This window comes from Topomyia yanbarensis, chromosome 2 (assembly GCF_030247195.1).
Source record: "Topomyia yanbarensis strain Yona2022 chromosome 2, ASM3024719v1, whole genome shotgun sequence".
Classification (NCBI taxonomy): domain Eukaryota; kingdom Metazoa; phylum Arthropoda; class Insecta; order Diptera; family Culicidae; genus Topomyia; species Topomyia yanbarensis.
Window position 1 is genome coordinate 31,895,343 of NC_080671.1, and position 20,762 is coordinate 31,916,104.

The 20,762-nt window shown below is 33.6% G+C and overlaps 1 protein-coding gene across 4 annotated transcripts in view; it reads left to right on the forward strand.

The window, feature by feature from the left end:
* Positions 1-20,762, forward strand: part of LOC131682087 (klarsicht protein) — a 721,076-nt gene that overhangs the window by 221,492 nt on the left and 478,822 nt on the right. The window lies entirely within an intron of this gene.

Sequence of the window (20,762 nt, forward strand, 5' to 3'; positions counted from 1 at the left end):
TACCGAAAAATACATTCATTCAAACGTGTCAAAAGCACGTCGAATTTTTTTAACAGTTGTCAAACGAGTGGTATCCAACAAAAACTGGGAGGACGGCGCATCGGCGAGAGTTATACCTGTATGTCTCAAAAGCGAGATCACACCAGCTCCCTTCGCCACCCAATACATTTTGTATATTTTAATTTCACGCTAGACAGTACAGACTCGGGTTAGTGCATTGGGCCGGAGACCCAGTGGCTGCTGGCTCCAATTCTGTCACTGGCGCAATTTTTGAAAATTATTATTATTATTTAGATTATCTTCTAACGCAATATTTTATTCTGTTTGGCGTTGGACATTACCAACACTTACGCAAAAACCAAAAAATAATTTTATAATTATACAAGCTCAAGAGATGAAATCGAAACGTTAATTCAAGCTTACTGACTTATAGCTGCAACCAGTAGCAACATTTTAGTCGCTCATCGCATATTGCAGATAACGAACTCTGTGACTCTGCGCTGTTGCGTCGCATCGCGTCTGGCCGTCAATCAACTACCATAGAAAGCCACTAAAATGCTTCTGCTGGTTGCAACATTAAGTTCATTTTTCAACGTAATCTAAACACGAAAGAAACAAGATCTCAACAGCTAGTCTAGGTCGATGTTCTATAATTTTTTTTGGGTGTACCCCATTAGGCATAAGCACGTTAGGCCTAAAGACGTGAGGCATAATGGATATTAGCCATAATGGACGTTAGGCGTAATATACGTTAGGCATAATGGAAAAATTATAAATTACCATATTATAGTATCACCCCTCTTCAGTTGAAGTTTCTTTTCGAAACACTCTTATTTTTCTTCTTCTCATTATTAGTGCACTTTTTCAAATGCACTTTAATCACACACCACTGCAAAAACACCCACGAAACTTTAATCGTTTACTAACAAAAATTTAAATTTTCTGCCAATGTGCAGATGACCGAAGGAAAATGTGCGAACACTCATTTGTGCGTTTGAATTTTCACTTCCAATTCCATTTTTTCTCAATGTAAGCAAGCGCTTTGGTGCCTAGCAACCAGCGTGCGTTGCTGTCTTCCACATATCTTCACCTTAACGGAATTCTTTTTTGGTGGTGTTCGCCTCGGGTGGTAAGAGCGTGAATATTTCAACTTTGTTTGATGTTGTAGAATTATTATGGAAGCTGGTCAAACTGATCAACATTTTATTCTGCTGTATGTACTTGAACAAATCTTTGTTCAAATAAACGTAGCAGACCGAATGCTTGGCATGCGGAAATTCAGCCTGCGTTTATTGCTCGACGTACAACCGATATATACTGCCCATAAAAGCATAAGAGTCCCATATTGAAAAACAGCAGCCTAGAAAAACACTATTGAAGATTTACATTCTCATTGAGCCTTATGGATGGGACAACCATGTTTTGGTATTTTTTTCGGGATTTTCAAAACAAACCCGGTAATCTTATTTGTTCATTGTGATTCAGTGGTGATACAGAATACAATCCAACAGATAACTCATATTCGTCAAAAACCCATATGGGACTATTATGCTTTTATGGGCAGTATAGCACCTAACTAAAATGGATTCAATCCTTTTGTTAAAAAGAGGAGGTTTTATGCCTGTTGGAGATAAGCTTTTTAATTAATCCTAGTTCCAGGGGGCTTTTCGATGCTTCAAATAAAATAAATATATAAAACAAAATAACAAAATCATTCTTACTTGTGTTGAGGTATGAAGAACGCACATTAACTTAGATTAGTTTTTACATACGTGCATGTGCAATTGACAAGAAGAAAATATATGTCTTGAAGAACAGTTCATGAAAGAAAGAATGATGAATTTGCTGCTACACACTTAATTTTATTCTGCCAAATCCCAGCTTTTTTCGCAACTTTTTCCTAGCACTCAACTAGCAAAGCTTTTATCGAGTTGTCAGTAGAAGTGACGATTGATTTGCTTAAACTCGGAAAATAGATTGCTGAAAATCTGTAAATTAACGCAACTTTGCTGAACTATCAGATAAAAAATTTCACTAACTGTTCGGCTGTGCGGAAACTACCGAGCTGAATTGAATTGATTATCTCTCATATTATTCAGTGCAATGATTATATTCTTGAGGCCATCAAAGATAACACTACGGATCTGTCTGCAACGAGGGAGAGTTTGTTCGTGTATTGTGAACAGATACCGAAACAAAAAAGGCATCAACATAAACGTACGCTAATGCTGATACTGTCCATAACAGAGCAAGTTTCCATAACATAATGGCTGTTCATTATTAGTCTTTATTGTTCAATATTTAGATACAATTGTATTGGTAATCCAATAAGCTTGAAATGGGCTTGAATCAAAACTGTTCACTTAAATGAAGAAAGCATTCAGCTCATCCATGGAAAAATATAAACAAAAGTTCTTCACTTGAAAGAAATAAATATCTCGCTTGGTGTTTTCATTTTGCTGTCTCTCGAAGGTATGTAATTGTATACAGCAAAGTGTAGTTTTTTTATCCCGAAAAACGTCATAAAGTTGAAATCTCTACGATAACGGAAGCCTTGCGATTATTTTTTTATTTTTTTGTGAATTGTCCCTATCGTCCATTATGCCTAACGTACATTATGCCAATCGTCCATTATGCCTAATGTCCATTATACCTACCGTACTTATGCCTAACGTATTTATGCCTAACGTCGCGCACCCAATTTGTTTATCCTTTATTTATTTCACACGGCATTTCTGTTTTTTACACGTTTTTTTTGCGCGACTGTTAAAATTTCACGGTGAGTTTCTTGCAATCAACTGCTAAATCACATATTAGTCAATGAATCACTCAAGTATCCACCATTATATGCATCTACGTTTCGTTTTTGGGTTAAGTTGACAGAATGAACTAAACAACCAGCAGCAGCATTTGTGGCTTTCTATGGTAACCAAATGTCGCATTTGTAAGTGCATAAACGATGCCACGAAACAGCGCAGAGTTATATGTAATCACGGAGTGTGACTAAAATGTTGCGACTGGTTGCAGCTGTAAGTTAGTAAGTTGGGATTAACGTTGCTCGATATAGATATCAAATCTGTGTCGACTTAGGATACGATAGAAACAAAATACAATTATATTATTGTCTAGGAAGGTTTATTATCTGCAAACCTATAATCTCATTACCAAGAAAATAGTATCGAGCGATTTTCTTTCGAAAATTCCAGTAAAAGTAATATGTGTCTATATTAAAAATTGGCTGAAAAATTTGGGATCAAGAGAAGAATGGAACATTGAAAAAGAAAAAAATGGAAATGAAAAAAATGTATCAATTATTAATGGTGTCTTCGAACAAGTTGCTGTATGGCGCCTAGCGCTTTATTTGGTTGTATCATATAAGTTCGAAGTTCAGTCCTCGGGCGACGCTGTTATCAACTTTTTTAATAAATGTCGGTTGTCACGATAAAGATGGACTTGTCTCTCTATACCAGGACACATGCTAATGAACTCGGGTGATTCGTAGTTATGCTGCCTAAGCTCGACCCTCATTAGCAGAAGACAAAAACTAAGCCCGTACAATATTAAGCCCGTTCTAATGACCCTGCCACTTCTAGTTTTCCGATCTGTTTACTTCACATCCTTGCTCTCATTTGAGTACTATGGCTCTAATTTTCATAACTTTCTCTACCCAGTAATCTCTAGCTAATTGAATGGTGTTAAAAAGAAAAATTTTCAATAAAGCCATTTAGAAATATGGTGTCCTTGAGAAAGTTGTAGCTCCTATCATTTCAAATATATATTCTGAAGAGGCAAACTTTGTAGGTTTTGTACCTTAGATAGATCATATTTTGGGTAAAAATTTAACTTACAGATTATTTTTTCAAAAATGTTTCATATTTCAAAGCTTGCGACCTACAAACTTAGTATCTTTAGAAAATATACTTATGATTACCTGACATACAACTTTGTCATAGACATCATCTTTCTATCTCGTACCATTAAAAAGTTGATAATAGCGATGCCCTAGCGACTGAATTCCGAACTAAGATGAAATGATCAAATCAAGCGCTAGATGCTATGCAACAACTTTGCCACAGACACTATATCGCTAAACCGAACGGTAAGAAAATAACGTGTGAATTGTGTTTTTTATCCACTTTTGGGCCGCAGGTACCCCGCGCTTACATCCCCGAATTACGACAATGCTGGCGATTTGAAAAGTAGTACATGTAATGATCTTATTTTTTCTTGACAACATGAGTCAATGTACTACTAATAAAATAATGTATCATTACAATAAAAATTGTTAATTTGGAAATGCGTAATTATTTTCCATTTCCTGTAAAAATACAAACTTTGAGTCACACCTTTTGGAGGCCCGCCATGTACTTGAAAAATAATAAAACTCATTTCAACGAAAAAGTGAATTTTGTTTCCTGCTTTATATACTTTATTTTTCATTGTGGGATTTCATGCATTTGAAGATGTTATAAAAAGGTCTAGAAAGGGCAGCTCATGTTAAAAAGAAGGAAAATATCCGTGGAATGTGTAGATTTACATTTACATTTTTCAGCGCTATTAGTACCGGCATACCGCATCTCCGAGCGAATTTTCATGGAGTTAAACACCATATAGTCTCTTAAAAAATCACAAATATAGTCAGCTTCAAATTTCACAACCGTCAAAACAAAATAAATTTGTCTCAATAGCCCATAAACACATCAAAATATGATTTTAACGATGTTCCAAGATCATGGCGATTGGTTTTTAATGAGGTAACCCTATTTCAATGTGGCCTATGGCCATGGGACCATTATGGCGTTATTATATCCTCTGTTCATCATGGCTGGGGTACCCGATGGGGTTGCTTACAACTGACAAGGCATCGCATGTCTTATTCACCCGACCGTTCTAAATCAGACGCAATTTTGAACCGCTCCTACTATGAAGAACCCTTCGATTTTCCTCTTCCCTCTTTAAGTGTTTACCTTAAAAAGATGCGTTCCTCAAAGATTTTGTTCAAAAATTAACCAATATCTGTCGTGGGAACAATTGACCAATATTAATACTTTGCTCAGGGTGTTTTTTTTTTGCTCAGGGTGTGCTGTAATAACTAAACGGTACCAATCCGTCACACTGGAGTAAAGTTTGCGGTTATTTCGAGATTTTTGTGAAAGTCTTACTTAACATAGCTGTCATTTAAGCTGGTTGTTTTTCCATGACTTCAGATACCTTGCCTAATCATTACTTTTTAATAAGCATGTCTAAAAGCAATCAATTTCATATATTTCTCTGAATCAAGTTATGGAAAGTCGTCAGTCGACTGGATGACAACCAAAACTAATCCATTTCGAATGAGAGAAAAAATGAGAAATGTCACAGTGAAGTCCCACAGAGAGGCATTTCTAACGAGGCACTGTCTTGCCGGTTTAGTTATGGACTCTAAAGGTCCAAAGCTTCCGGTCACAAACCTCTATTCATCTCGCGTGCCCGCTGCTCTCGCGAACTCGACCTTGCGCTACTGAATGGTTAGCTAGTCGTTCGCCTGTTCAGATTTTTGAAGTGTGCAGTTTCCTGTTTGTCCCATTAGAATCTGATGGAGCGGGCGTAGGGCTGGTCGAACGAGTTACTAAAAAAACCCGGGGCAGCTGCACTAACGGGTCGACATCCTCCTCCGGGCATCAAGATCTCGGATTTGCGGTAAGCGTTGTACTGTGGATTCATTAAATTTATTCTAATTCATTCACATTCAAAGTCTGGGCTGCGGAAATGCTTCTGGACCGATTCCATACACAAACAGAGGGCATATGTTGCACCAGTGATGGTTTCGGCGGGGAATTCACTGCCGCCGCAGCAGTAACAGCAGCAACCGTTAGCACATATCAGATGCTGTAAATTTACAATGATTTTGTTGTTCTTCCAGTTTCTTCTGTTTGCTGAGTTGGACGAGGAGAAGGAAGCTGCGTGCCCGATGATAAACAGCATTTTTCACTCGAAATGGGAAGAAAACTGGTCGGAAAGCATCTGATGCTCGTTTATTAACCTTCAGCACCGTGAATTACGCCCGGGACCAACGGAGGGAGAAGTGGATAATTGATATGCTTTTAGTGAGAAAAGAGGAAATATTATTAGCAATTATTCTCCACTCCGCCGAAGGAACGCAGCAGGATTTGAATTATTGCAAGGCAACAACAACAAAACCGCACTATCCGTCTACTGTCTACGGTGGGGGATAGAGTTAAGAATATTATCTTAATAGGTCTATTACGGCTCACCCCAGTCGCCTCTGCCCGTTCGGAATTAATCGTGTACTTTTTTTCGCCTAACTCGCAATCTCACACGGAAATTGGACTACGCGCGGAACCACCACACTTGCAGCAAGAGCCGAGAACTATCGCAGCCTTTCTTGGCTAGCGAAGGAGACAACCTCCCAGGTTGCCTTCACCTACGATGATTTACGACCCACCGAGGCAACCTTTTCACTGGTGTCCTATCTAAACGATGAATCTTGCCGAAACAAGCGAACCGAACCGGGCGCCCGAGCAAGAAAGTACCTCCACAGTACACACCAGTACACCGGGGTGAGAAATCGGTCTTGTCCTGTACCTCCCTCGTTGCCCTTTGTAGCCTTTTGTTTTGCATAATTTGTTCTGCTATCAAGATTTTGGTGCAACGGCAGGCGTTGAAAGCAGACAATTGGTTACTCCCGCTCCGCTTTCGATTTGCCCTGGACCGCGGGATTGTCACGATAATTGTACCTCCAGCCAGCATTGGTGCCTGGGTGGAAGTACTGGCGAATAAATCGTAGTGACTGAAATAGTCGTGGGTGGTCGGTGATAACGGAAGGAAAGTTTCTCGACTCTGAATTGTTGCTGCTTGAAGAATTGTTACTTCGCGAATTCAATATTCGTGTATATGGCAAGGTAGTACTCTAGGACCTTTGCTCATCATTAAAAAAATCGATTATGTCCTGCAGTTCGTCGCCCTCAGACTTAAACATTTGCCTAATGATGCAAAACAGGATGTTATGCAGGTAGTGGTTTGGAAATAACGACGACTGTTAATTGATTGATTGCCACATCTGAACCGCACACCTAATATAACAATCAGAAACACCGCTCGTTTGAATTGGCCTGTGATCAGTGTATGAGAATCCAGCTCTACAGCTCCAGTTGGATCACGCTAAAAAACACAAAAAAATCTTGCTTGACAGTTTGAGTTGAAACTAATTAAGTTTTAGCCAAAGGAAACAGTTTTATTATATATTTGTTTGGCGTAAAATAATGTCGTATACCCAAAAAATTGTATTAATGTCATAAATCAAAACAAATTAGAAAATTTCATAAAAAATGTTAAACCGAACTTCCTTTGCACAGTCTCAAAACAGTAATTGATTGCTTAATTATAATGCAGTATGTATTTTGTACGATTTGACACCACACTCTTTGAAGTTTATTCGTTTTTTCTACAAACTAAGTTTGAATGTGGTGAATCTTCAAGCGACAAAAATAAGATTCGTTATTTCAAATAAGAATCCAATAATCATTATTTTGTAAGTTCGAGGAAAAAATTCAAATAAATAGATGGTACATCCTGAAAATGCAGGAATATTCCTTCGAAACGTTGGCCTTTTGACGCAAAATAAATATTTTCGTCAGAAATCCATTCCCTTGTTTGAATTCAAAAACAAGGTGTCATTCCGATTTCGGGATAATAAATTAAAGCAAAACATCATCAGGTAAAATTCATCAAGCCGGCAGACAATAGGAATGAACATAAGAAGGTGGCAAAAGAATGAAATGGTAGCACTTTCTCAGATGATAGCTTAGATGTATAGCGATTTTCGAACAATATTTTTTCGTGCTCATTACAGAGCGTTCTGACTTGATGACCTAGAAACGGAATTTTGTCTATCATCCTTGTTAATGGGAATCGGTTGTGGGTGACAGAAAAATAAATAAATTAATTTTTTTTTATCAATTTTATTTACATTCATCAGTTTTATCAATTAAATATTGTATATATTTTATTTGATTTGTCCAATTCATTTATTTTATAATTTTTAACTATTTTATCCCTTCCATTTGTTTTATTAATTCGACTAGATTTAATTATTTCATTCATTTTATTCATTTCATCCATTTCATTCATTTCGTTCACCTTGACACGAATGCCGCTACAGTGGTAAAGTGTAAAAAATGAACAAAAAAGAAATTTCGTTCATTTCGTTCATGACGTTCATTTCGTTCATTTCATTAATTTCATTCATTTAATTCATTTCATCCATTTCATTCATTTAATTCATTTCATTCATTTAATTCATTTCATTCATTTCATTCATTTCATTCATTTCATTCATTTCATTCATTTCATTCATTTCATTCATTTCATTCATTTCATTCATTTCATTCATTTCATTCATTTCATTCATTTCATTCATTTCATTAATACATTTCATTAATAAATTTCATTAATTAATTTCATTAATACATTTCATTAATTCATTTCATTAATTCATTTCTTTAATTCATTTCATTCATTCATTTCATTCATTCATTCATTTCATTCATTCATTCATTTCACTCATTCATTCATTCATTTCATTCATTCATTCATTTCATTCATTCATTCATTCATTCATTTCATTCATTCATTCATTTCATTCATTCATTCATTTCATTCATTTCATTCATTCATTCATTTCATTCATTTCATTCATTTCATTCATTTCATTCATTTCATTCATTTCATTCATTTCATTCATTTCATTCATTTCATTCATTTCATTCATTTCATTCATTTCATTCATTTCATTCATTTCATTCATTCATTCATTTCATTCATTCATTTCATTCATTCATTCATTTCATTCATTCATTCATTTCATTCATTCATTCATTTCATTCATTCATTCATTTCATTCATTCATTTCATTCATTCATTCATTCATTCATTTCATTCATTCATTCATTCATTTCATTCATTCATTCATTTCATTCATTCATTTCATTCATTCATTCATTTCATTCATTTCATTCATTTCATTCATTTCATTCATTTCATTTCATTCATTCATTTCATTCATTCATTTCATTCATTCATTTCATTCATTCATTTCATTCATTCATTTCATTCATTCATTTCATTCATTTCATTCATTCATTTCATTCATTTCATTCATTTCATTCATTTCATTCATTTCATTCATTTCATTCATTTCATTCATTTCATTCATTTCATTCATTTCATTCATTTCATTCATTTCATTCATTTCATTCATTTCATTCATTTCATTCATTTCATTCATTTCATTCATTTCATTCATTTCATTCATTTCATTCATTTCATTCATTTCATTCATTCATTCATTTCATTCATTCATTTCATTCATTTCATTCATTTCATTCATTTCATTCATTTCATTCATTTCATTCATTTCATTCATTTCATTCATTTCATTCATTTCATTCATTTCATTCATTTCATTCATTTCATTCATTTCATTCATTTCATTCATTTCATTCATTTCATTCATTTCATTCATTTCATTCATTTCATTCATTTCATTCATTTCATTCATTTCATTCATTTCATTCATTTCATTCATTTCATTCATTTCATTCATTTCATTCATTTCATTCATTTCATTCATTTCATTCATTTCATTCATTTCATTCATTTCATTCATTTCATTCATTTCATTCATTTCATTCATTTCATTCATTTCATTCATTTCATTCATTTCATTCATTTCATTCATTTCATTCATTTCATTCATTTCATTCATTTCATTCATTTCATTCATTTCATTCATTTCATTCATTTCATTCATTTCATTCATTTCATTCATTTCATTCATTTCATTCATTCATTCATTTCATTCATTCATTCATTTCATTCATTCATTCATTCATTTCATTCATTCATTCATTTCATTCATTTCATTCATTCATTCATTTCATTCATTCATTCATTTCATTCATTCATTCATTCATTTCATTCATTCATTCATTTCATTCATTCATTCATTTCATTCATTCATTCATTTTATTCATTCATTCATTTCATTCATTCATTCATTTCATTCATTCATTCATTCATTCATTCATTCATTCATTTCATTCATTCATTCATTCATTTCATTCATTCATTTCATTCATTCATTCATTCATTCATTTCATTCATTCATTCATTTCATTCATTCATTCATTTCATTCATTCATTTCATTCATTCATTCATTCATTTCATTCATTCATTCATTTCATTCATTCATTCATTTCATTCATTTCATTCATTCATTTCATTCATTTCATTCATTTCATTCATTTCATTCATTTCATTCATTTCATTCATTTCATTCATTTCATTCATTTCATTCATTTCATTCATTTCATTCATTTCATTCATTTCATTCATTTCATTCATTTCATTCATTTCATTCATTTCATTCATTTCATTCATTTCATTCATTTCATTCATTTCATTCATTTCATTCATTCATTCATTTCATTCATTCATTCATTTCATTCATTCATTCATTTCATTCATTCATTCATTTCATTCATTCATTTCATTCATTCATTCATTTCATTCATTCATTCATTTCATTCATTCATTCATTCATTTCATTCATTCATTCATTTCATTCATTCATTCATTTCATTCATTCATTCATTTCATTCATTCATTCATTTCATTCATTCATTCATTTATTCATTTCATTCATTCATTCATTTCATTCATTCATTCATTTCATTCATTCATTCATTTCATTCATTTCATTCATTTCATTCATTTCATTCATTTCATTCATTTCATTCATTTCATTCATTTCATTCATTTCATTCATTTCATTCATTTCATTCATTTCATTCATTTCATTCATTCATTCATTTCATTCATTCATTCATTTCATTCATTCATTTCATTCATTCATTTCATTCATTCATTCATTCATTCATTCATTCATTTCATTCATTCATTTCATTCATTCATTCATTTCATTCATTCATTCATTTCATTCATTCATTTCATTCATTTCATTCATTTCATTCATTTCATTCATTTCATTCATTTCATTCATTTAATTCATTTCATTCATTTAATTCATTTCATTCATTTCATTCATTTCATTCATTTCATTCATTTCATTCATTTCATTCATTTCATTCATTTCATTCATTTCATTCATTTCATTCATTTCATTCATTTCATTCATTTCATTCATTTCATTCATTTCATTCATTTCATTCATTTCATTCATTTCATTCATTTCATTCATTTCATTCATTTCATTCATTTCATTCATTTCATTCATTTCATTCATTCATTTATTTCATTCATTCATTTTATTCATTCATTTCATTCATTCATTTTATTCATTCATTCATTTCATTCATTCATTTCATTCATTCATTTCATTCATTTTTTAAATTCATTTTATTCATTTTTTTAATTCATTTCATTCATTATTTCATTCATTATTTTATTTATTATTTTAATCTTTATTTCATTCATTTTTTTCATTTCATTCATTTCTTCCATTTCATTCATTTCATTCATTCATTCATTTCATTCATTCATTCATTCATTCATTTCATTCATTCATTTCATTCATTCATTCATTCATTCATTTCATTCATTCATTTCATTCATTCATTTCATTCATTCATTCATTTCATTCATTCATTCATTTCATTCATTCATTCATTTCATTCATTCATTTCATTCATTCATTTCATTCATTTCATTCATTCATTTCATTCATTTCATTCATTTCATTCATTTCATTCATTTCATTCATTTCATTCATTTCATTCATTTCATTCATTTCATTCATTTCATTCATTTCATTCATTTCATTCATTTCATTCATTTCATTCATTTCATTCATTTCATTCATTTCATTCATTTCATTCATTTCATTCATTTCATTCATTTCATTCATTTCATTCATTTCATTCATTTCATTCATTTCATTCATTTCATTCATTTCATTCATTTCATTCATTTCATTCATTTCATTCATTTCATTCATTTCATTCATTTCATTCATTCATTTATTTCATTCATTCATTTTATTCATTCATTTCATTCATTCATTTCATTCATTCATTTCATTCATTTTTTAAATTCATTTTATTCATTTTTTTAATTCATTTCATTCATTATTTCATTCATTATTTTATTTATTATTTTAATCTTTATTTCATTCATTTTTTTCATTTCATTCATTTCTTCCATTTCATTCATTTCTTTCATTTATTCAATTCATTTTTTTATTCCGAATCTTTCTTTTCGTATCGATTCATTCTTTTCACTTCGATTATTTTTTTAATTCCGATTCATTCTTTTTATTCCGATTCATTTTTTTCATTCCGTTTCATTCTTTTTATTCTGATTCATTCTTTTTCTGATTAATTCTTTATATTCTGATTCATTCTTTTTATTCCGATTGATTTTTTTATTCCGATTCATTCTTATTGCGATTTATACTTCCTATTCCGATTAGTTCTTCTTATTCCAATTCATTCTTATTCCGATTCATGCTTTCTATTCTGATTAATTCTTTTTATTCCGATACATTCTATTTAGTTTGGTGCATTTAATTTATTCCGATTTAACCATTTTATTCCGATTTATTTATTTCATTCCGATTAATTCTAATTATTTCAATTTATTCTTTTTATTCCGATTCATCCATTTGATTCCGATTCATTCTTTTTATTTCGATTTATTCTTATTCCGATTTATTCTTCTAATTCAGATTCATTCTTTTTATTTATTTATTTTGTTCCGATTCGTTCGTTAAAATCCGATTCATTCATTTTATTCCGATTCCTTTTTTTATTTCGATTCTTTCATTTCATTCCCATTTATTAATTTCATTCCCATTTATTTATTTTATTCCCATTAATTCATTTCATTCCCATTCATTCATTTTATTTCGAGTCATTCGGAGTTGTGCCGAGTCATTCAGAGTCATTTCGAGCCATTGGGAGTTATTCCGAGGCATTCAGGGTCATTCGGAATTTACTCGAGTTATTCGCAATTATTTGGAGCCACTCCATGTCATTCCGAGTCATTCGAAGTTATTTGGAGTCATTCCGTGTCACTCGGAGTTATTTCGAGTCATTTGGAGCCGTTCCGAGTTATTCGGTGTCATTCCAAGTCATTCGGGGTCATTTCGTCTCATTCCGAGTCATTTAGAGTCATTCCGAGTGATTTGAAGTAATTCCGACTCTCTCGGAGTCATTCCGTGTCATTCGGAACTATTCCGAGTTAATCGTAGTCATTCCGATTCATTCATTTCATTTCGAGTCATTTAGAGCCACTCACAGTCATTCGGAGTCATTCCGCGTCATTCGAAATTATTTGTAATCATTCTGAGTTGCTTCGAGTCATTCGGAGTCAATCCGAGTCATTTGGAGTTATTTCGAGTCTTTCCGAGTTGTTCGGAGTCATTCCGAATCATTTCGAGTCATTCGACATCATTCGGGGTCATTCCGTCTCAATCCAGTCATTTTGAGTCATTCGAAGTAATTCCAACTCATTCGAAGTCATTCGGAGTTATTTCGAGTCATTCCGAGTCATTTGGAGTCATTCCGAGTCATTGGAAGCTATTCCGCGTCGTGTTTGAGTCATGTCGAGTCATTCGAAATCCTTCCGTGTTATCCTGAGTCCCGAGTGATCCCGAGTCATTCGGAGTTTTTCGGAGTCCTTCCGCGTCACTCGTTGTCATTCGAAGTCATTTCGAGTCACTCGGAGTCATTCTAAATCGTTCGAGTCATTCAGACTCATCCGAGTCATTGTGAGTCATTCCGAGTCATTCCGAGACATTGCGAGTCATTCTGAGCAATTCCGACTCATGCGGAGTTATTTCGAGTTATTCCGAGTCGTCGGATTCTTTCCGGTTCTTTCATTTTATTCCGGTAGATTCGGAGTTATTACGACACATTCGGAGAGATGCCGAGTCAATCAGAATCATTCCGAGTCATTCGAAGTCATTTCAATTCATTCCATTTCATTCCGTACCGAGTCATTCTAATTCATTCGATTTCATCCTATTTCATTTCAAACTCATTCCACTTAATTTCATTCCACTTAATTCCGAGTCATTTCGAATCATAGCAGTTCATTCCATTCCATTTCATTCCAATTCATTTCACTTCGATTCATTCCAAATCGTTCCATTACATTTCATTCCAAGTAATCCCAATTTATTCTTTTTCATCCCATTCCATTCCGTTTCTTTTTATTGCGAGGTATTCCGAGTCATATCATTTCTTTCCAATTTATTCCATTCGATTTCATTCCGAGTCACTACGAGTCATTCCTATTCATTCTATTGTATTTCGAGTCATTCTAATTCACTCCAATTCATTCCATTGAATTCTAATTCTGTGCATTTTATGCGATTTTATTTAATTCCGAATAATTCAAATTTTATTTCATCCTATTTCATTTAATTTTCTTCCATTTCATTCCTTTCAATTCATTTTATTCATTTATTTCAGTTCATTTTATTCATTTTTCCTTTTCTGTTGTATAGACTTTAATTCATTTGATTTATTTTATTTTGTTTCACTCAAAAAATTTGAGATACATGCCGTTCTTTTAATTCCACTGTGTGTATGTGTTTTCGCATTTTATTTTTTGTGTTAATTTTATTAATTTTACTTATTTATACCTTAAAATCATTTTATGAATTTCAAGATTATGTTTACTTAATTTTATTGTTCATATCTGTCTTTATTTTATTAATTTTGTTCATTTTTTTCTTTTTACTCAATTTGTTCCATTTTGTCATTTAAGCTGTATTACGCATCATTCTCATTTCATTCGTTTTATTCATTGCATTCTTTTATTTATTTTGTTCGTTACATTCTTTAGTTTTTTTTATTATAATCCATTTAATTATGTAATTATATTATTTTTTCTTTTCAATAATTTTGTTCATTTCAGTCGTTTTTATACATTTAATGCATTTTCTTCATTATATCACTGTAATTGACGACCGTCGCCTAGCTGGATCGGTTGAGATTTAGTTGAAGCTTTTTTAACTAATTCAAATCCCTCTCTACTGGGCATAGTGAAGATCGCTGAAGGGATTTTCTAGACTTTCTATCATTTTCGGATTAACTCGTCCATGCCCTTGTTGTTTGTAAACAACAACGTTCATGAAAAGTTTCTAATTTTGGTTTATATAACATTTGCTCACAACAACAAGTAAGCCTAAAAACTTGGACTATTGCCTTTCATTTGAACAGAACCAGTTATAAGAATTATCCGTAGAACTGAATTTATCGTAATTTATCTGATTAGATTCCGCTATAGCAATGCTGTCAGAAACCGTTTCAATGAAAGGTGAACACTAAAATATTGATTTGATATATATTCGTCGTCTTGGAATTTGATTAAAAACTGCTAAGACCTATGAACTTAAACTGTCTTTGACAATTTAGCTTTTAGTACTAACAGTACAAGTTTAAAGGAAAAATAGTTTGAAAACCCTATATGCGCTAGGAAAAAGTTGGGTATGGAAGGATTACAGCAGGGTAGTCACTTGGGTCCGCTAGTGTTCTTGATGTATTTCAATGACCTGAAATATCACCTGGAAGGCCCACTGACATATATAGGATAAGGTTTAATTGTGAGAAGCTTACGGTGCAGCTGAGACCTTCGCATAGTGGTGTAAGCGTAACCGCAGGATTCAATTCACTAAAATCAATTTAGACACTACTTCGTTAGAAGTTGGAAATTGCATCACTTCTTCAGATAATTTTTAATCGATTACCAATCTTCTTGGCAGTAAAATTGTCTTCCATAATTTCTATTCTAGTGATGTTTTGATACAACGAATAGACTCTTCTGGTGGAAACAGAAATCATCTCGGGGATGGGACAGTGAGGATCATTTTTCCTGGTCACTCTATTGCACAGTTGTTACACTTTTTAAATTTGAAGAGCAAAGAAACATGTTGTACAACATCATCATACGCTCTTATCAAATTAATTCCATCAACTTCCTCGATGAGTTGCACAATTCAGTTGAAAATACACTACGGCAGCAAACTGTTCTACTTAGATACTTTTATAGCCGCAGTTACAGACGACCTGCCATATCATAGAATTTTGCTGAAATTTTATAAATATTTTTGAACAAAATTGTTAGTGACCGTGTAGTACTCAGCAATTCTGTTCGAATTTGCATTGTATTATTAATTTGTTTTGAAAGTCATTTTCTGAAGACTGACTTTCGAAACCTTTCAAGCGAAGGACATCACGTCAGTAAAATCGACTGTTCAACGAACCAAATGACACACACACATACACGTTGCTGCACTCTGCACGCAGTCCGTATATCTTAATAATTGCCAGACACAGTTCGCATCACTGCAATCGAATCCGTTTTTCGAGGCTTTATAAATAAACTTGAAATAGTAAAACAAAACCCAACCGTCGTCTCAGTAGTAGTAGTAGATCCGTGTACGGAGGGAAGCTCACTCACAAACGGCACTGAGCTCTCGGATTGGGAAGTTAGCTCCGGTAAACGCAGACAAGACACAGGAAGGAGGCTCCGCGCTTGCGCTGCTGTTTGTTGTTGTTGTTGGCTCAGAAGTTGGCCCCGTAATGTTTAATGGATGAAGTGCAGCAGCAGCAGCTTAACAGCAACGCACCGTCGGCAGTCGCAACAGTAATATCGGAAAAAACATGTGTTATGTGGTCTTGATGTGCTCACCGCACCAACCACCACCACCACACCAATTCACGTTTGTGGAATTTCACAACAAGGGAACGAACGCCCGCATATTTGGATGTGCTTCGCTGGATCAAACTTCCTCTCGGAAATTAGATGTTTGGAAAATCGTACAGCTCTCGGAACGATGCACGCGCGTCTACAGACGGCATCATCCGAGGGAGGTTTGAGCGGGTTGGAAAAATCGTGCAATTGTGCGTTCGGGGTAATTAAAATTTTTATTCCGGCCAACAAATGAAAACTAAATCGGCGGCAGCAGTTTCAATAAAAAAAATGGAGAGAGATTTGATCGTAAACATAATTTCTAACCTGAGCCACGAAGAAACGTTAGCTCGCGGAGATAATAGTAGTAATCGAGTAATATAAACAGCGCTAATGGATTAGAGATAGGTTGCGTTTGGTGCTTCGCGGCTTTTTGGGAATTTCAGCTACAACCAAGTTCCACGCGACCCACCGTGCTGAGAACGATTCGTGCAAACTAATTTTCTAGACACGACCGACCAGCAGAGCTTAGAACGAATCCGATAACCAGCAAAGACCTTGAAGTGGCAAAAAGCAAAAAGATTGACTGGCAATCTTATTAGCTGATTTCTTTTGAGAGCCAATTCGTTTCCCAAAAGTAGTTTCATCATTCCATATCCTCACGTTTCCCCCCTCAATATGGATACGGTCTCAAGCTCAAGGTAGAGTTTCTACGATTTGATGAGGCTCGATTCTTCTTTGGGAAAAATGATTAATATCTCGGCTGTTGTTCGGTGGTTCTTCGTTTCACGGAAGACTCCACCGCTGTCGAAGAATTGACCATTATCAAGATTCGATGCGCCGGGTTTTGTTACACAGCAATTCTTCGTTTCACTATTGTGCCCTTTTTTCGCTGGAAATTCATACTTTTTTATTATTATTCACATTGCCTCGCTTCTGAAGGTGATTCCTGCTTCCAAGAACTAGTCTGACCTAGCTACTAGGGTACGTATTCGGAGGGGAACCGATCAATTCAATAGCGTATTCAAAACAGCAAAACTCGCTGCTCGACTTCCTAATGAGCCCGCGCCCGCCGTACTGCACCGGATGCGGTGTACGTATTGAAGGGGGAAGTGTTTCACGTCAGAGGGCATTGTTCCGAGTCGAGTCTCTCTCTCGCGATCGGTAAGCAGTAGTAGCGTAATGAATTCGGGATGTGCATCGTAATTCGTCTCAAAATGAGTGAAGGGTCGAATAGAAAGAATAGCGAAATATGCGTTTTAGACTTTTACGAACCTGTTAGTGCGGTGCACGTGTTTTTTTGCGGCATAGAGTTGCAATTATTAGGAGCTTTAATTATAGGGTTTTAGTTGGAATGGTTGCAGAGTGAATACTTTCAGTGGTAACCGTTACTGGTGCAGCTGTGGTCCTATAATCATTACTTGAATTTATTTTTCATGTTGTGCGTCATGCAAATGGGCTCTTTGAAGTAACTAGTTTATATTTAGTTCACTTGCTCAAACAAGCCCTAGCATTTTTCCAGCAATCAAAATTTCTGTGCTTGCGGGACATCACCCGTGACCACTTGTTTGCTTGTTAACACAAATAGTGTTCCGTTTTAGATTTAGCGTCTATCTGGTGGCTTCATAGGTTTGTCCGATACTGGTGAAACGTAAATCTATGACTTACTTCTAATCAACAATGCGAACATTTTAAACTGGATAGGGTAAAGAGAATATTTTAGCACTATGAGGGAGGGGACCGCACTATTTTTTCAACAACTTTTGAATAAAGTTATATTATCTATAACCTTTTTCAGAATAAAGTATCAGTGTACTGTCTTTAAACATCTTTACAATGATTCTTTAGCAGAAATGTCTCTATTTTCAGCTTAACCCTTTCATGCCCAACTTTTTTATAGTGCACGTAGGGTTTCAAAACTATTTTTGCTTGAAAACGGTGGGGTCAAGAAATTCGAAAAGTCTATTTTCATAAAGATAGGTGCTTCCATGGCAGTGCTAGAAGCTGGTCAATTTTTACCTTCTAATGCTCAATACAATTCTCTTAGAATAATTACAATAGTCCAATTACGTGGAAAACGTAGCCAGCCACAGTCTAAATTGGTAAGTTTTATCAGTTTTCAATAATATTGCACCATAACAAAGATATATGAAAAAATCATTTTCCGTCATCAACGCAAACTGTCCCTGGCAGTACTGCTCCATCGGAATCCAATCAGACTAATTTCAATAACTTCAGTTCTAGAGCTGATCCTTGTAACTGTTAATACTCAAATTAAAGGCAATAATCACAATAATGAGCCTTACTTGTTTTTGTGAGCAAATCTCGCCTCAATCAAAAGTTATAGCTGTTTAAAAACGTTGTTGTCCACAAACAACATGGCCATGAATGGGTTAAGTAAAAATAAATCTTCTATTCTGTGCATCTATTCTTACCTCAACGATCCAATTGTCGCCTCCTGGGCGTGGTTAATTTCACCTCATCGAAAAACAATCTGGTTAAAGTGCAATACCTTATATTCCATTTGCGGCGATTCTAACAAGGTATCCAGATCCATGTACGCCAACGCATTATTTGTGAAACGAATTTTTCTACTTTTAGAAGAAGAGCGCAATCGCAGAAAATAATCATGCGATTTCAAATAACTGGTGAAAAGATGAAAAGAAATTTCTGCAATGAGCAATCGGTTGAATAACTTGAAACAATTGATGATTTATACCGGAAATTGCATTACAATACAGGGTTTTTGGTACAAGATTATGAACCTCTTGAGGGGTGATCGACTGTCATATTTGGAGAAAAAATCGTTCTACACATACCGTCAAATCTCAACCGTTACAGAGCTATTGAACTTTTTGTGTAAAACTTATTTTAAATATTTTAGATCCATTGGAAAGGTGAGAAAATTTCCTATTGAATATCTTTGAGTCAATTAGTTTTAGTTACCTTGTAGTTGTAAAGTAGTTAAAAGCTAGTGTTTTTGATGTGGTTTTTGTTAATTTTCTCAAAATAATGAATTATGATTATAGCAATATCTATTATCCAAAAGTTGGATTTTAGGACGATTATCAATTTGTTCTGAGGAATTCCACGAAGATCCGTCCGAAAATCTTTAAAATCCTGACCGACCATCTTAGATTCCAATGAAACTTTACACGTTTCACCGTCATGCAAGACTAAAAATTTTCCACGGGTAATAAGATTATTTTGACACAAGAGCAACTTTTCAAAAGGGCGTAAACGTTTCTACGTGTATGAATTTCAAAATTTTTTTGTTCGATTACTGTATTTTATACAGCAAAACTATCTGAGAACGAGTTAAAGGGAATGAATACTTCTGTCTGAAAAAAATATACACTGAAAAAAATGTTGTGTCATTTTTCAAAAAAACAAAAATTTATGATAAAAATTGAATTTGCGAAAAAACCCATTTTTTTAATTTTTTTATATTTTGTTACCAAAAACCGAAAGAGAAAGGAAACATTTTGAATGTGATTGCATGATGGAGAATAAATTGGTAAAAAGTTTTTCTAACCATAACTTCGCACATGTTTTTAAATTTCATACTAATAGACATATAAAATTGTAATTCTATTACTGAATATAATTCTAAGCACCATTTAAAATCAAAATGCATTTAACAAAAATATTCCAAAATGCGATAGTTTTCGAGATATTTTAAATTTTGCTACTTCAAAAACAATTAATTCGTGTAATTATGCCCTTTTTAAAAGTTATTCGCGTTACCCCATCAAAAAATGTGTAAAATTTAATGTTTATCGTTTTAAAGACGTAAAAGCAACTTTTTTAGTGTATTTGGATCCTGGAGAAGCTTTCAATAAAAAAGTTTTCCTAACAACAACTTTTGACATTTTTTTATAATTCTTACTATTTGCAGTTAAAAATTCAATTTTCTTTTTGAATATGATTCTAAGCGCCATTTTAAATCGAAATGCTCTTAACAAAAAATTTATAAAATTAGTAGTTCTCGAGATATTTTAACTTTTGTTTTAACAACACAATTATTTTGTTTTATTGCGAC